General features: G+C 53.0%; 1 protein-coding gene across 1 annotated transcript in view; it reads left to right on the top strand.

Moving 5' to 3' along the window:
• Positions 1-78: 78 nt before the first annotated feature.
• LPIN3 (lipin 3) overlaps positions 79-1,730 on the top strand; it is a 27,448-nt gene continuing 25,796 nt past the window's right edge. Inside the window, exon 1 of the mRNA XM_010829142.1 lies at positions 79-155. The gene's annotated coding sequence lies outside the window, so the exon portion shown is untranslated. The remainder of the gene's footprint in view (positions 156-1,730) is intronic.

The raw sequence follows: 1,730 nt of genomic DNA, 5'->3' as shown, positions 1-1,730 counted from the left end.
GGCGGGGCCATCGGGGTGGGCCAGTAGCGGAAGACGGTGGGGGCAGTTCTCTCTCCAGCCACACCGCTTGGCCTCGGAGGCGGCAACACCGGCCTTGGAACCGCCACCAGCCCAAAACTGTGATTGGGGTCTGAATCTCTACAGCTGCCTTGAAGGTCAGAAGCGGGCTGGGTCTAGGGCCTGACACTCCTGGGTCTCTGCTCCCCCCCTCCCCAACCATCTTCTCTAGTGCCACTCCACACGAAAGCCAGAGGGCTTTTTCTCAATTGCTATTAAGTGAAGTTGCTCAGTCGTGTCCGACTCTTTGCAACCCCATGGACTTTAGCCTACCACGCTCCTCCGTCCATGGAATTTTCCAGGCAAGAGTACTGGAGTGGGTTGCCATTTCCTTCTCCAGGGGATCTTGCCGACCCAGGGATCGAACCCCGGTCTTCTGCATTGCGGGCAGACGCTTTACCATCTGAGCCATCAGGGAAGCCCCTAAAGCTCCTTCATTTGCTCTGAAGGCAGAGACTTGCCTCCCACTTCCTCCCCTCCCCCGGCCGCGCCCCCCCCCCAACTCTCGATTCCTCCCCTGCCCCCTACTCAGCTGTTTCACCTTCCATCAAGACTGAACTCTCCCCAGATACATCTGCAGGGCCTTGCTACAAACTAGTCAGTACACTTGGAATAGCATTCCCACCCTTTTGTTGTTGTTTAGTCACTAAGTCCTTTCCCACTCTTTGCGACCCCATGGACTATAGCCCTGCCAGGCTCCTCTGTCCATGGGACTTCCCCTGCAAGATTAATGGAGTGGGTTGCCATTTCCTTCTCCAGGAGATCTTCCCAACACAGGGATGGAACCCTCCTCTCTTGCACTGGGAGGCGGATTCTTTACTACTGAGCCATCTGAGAAGCCCTCCCACCCTTTATATCTAACTAATTCCAACTGATTTTTGAGACTTAGATGTCTGCTTGAGGAAAGCTTTCCTTGACCCTCCCATCCTGCTGCCATGCATCATAACTGCCTGACTGCCTGTCAGTTCTGCTTCTTTCCCTTCTTCTCTCCCCCTCACCAACCAGGACTGCTGGGTTGCTGCAGCATCTCCAGAGCCTAGTCCACGCACGATGCTCAGAATGATCATAAATGCCCTGCCTGGGGGTCTTCTACCATCCTCTCAACCTCTGCCTGAATGAAAGGTTCCTTCAGTTACTTCATCTCTTAGAGCAGCAAGTCACAAACTAGAACAAGCATCGGAAACACTCTGATGTGGCTGAAGGGAGCTGATTAAAATACAGATAGCTGGGCCCCAGCCTCAGAGTTTCTGATTCAGTAGTTCTGGAGTAGCGTCTGAGAATGTGCGTGGTATTGCAGCTGCTGGCCCAGGGACCACAGTTTAAGAATCATGTCTGACAATCTACGGACTGGGAGAAAATATCTGCAAATGATGCACAGTTTAATTTCCAAAATATACAAACAGCTTATCAGATCAGATCAGATCAGATCAGTTGCTCAGTCATGTCCGACTCTTTGCGACCCCATGAATCGCAGCACGCCAGGCCTCCCTGTCCATCACCAACTCCCGGAGTTCACCCAGACTCACGTCCATCAAGTCAGTGATGCCATCCAGCCATCTCAGCCTCTGTCATCCCCTTCTCCTCCTGCCCCCAATCCCTCCCAGCATCAGAGTCTTTTCCAATGAGTCAACTCTTCTCATGAGGTGGCCAAAGTACTGGAGTTTCAGCTTTAG

This window comes from Bison bison, unplaced genomic scaffold (assembly GCF_000754665.1).
Source record: "Bison bison bison isolate TAMUID 2011002044 unplaced genomic scaffold, Bison_UMD1.0 scf7180017864500, whole genome shotgun sequence".
Classification (NCBI taxonomy): domain Eukaryota; kingdom Metazoa; phylum Chordata; class Mammalia; order Artiodactyla; family Bovidae; genus Bison; species Bison bison.
This window is presented reverse-complemented; position numbering and strand designations above follow the sequence as displayed.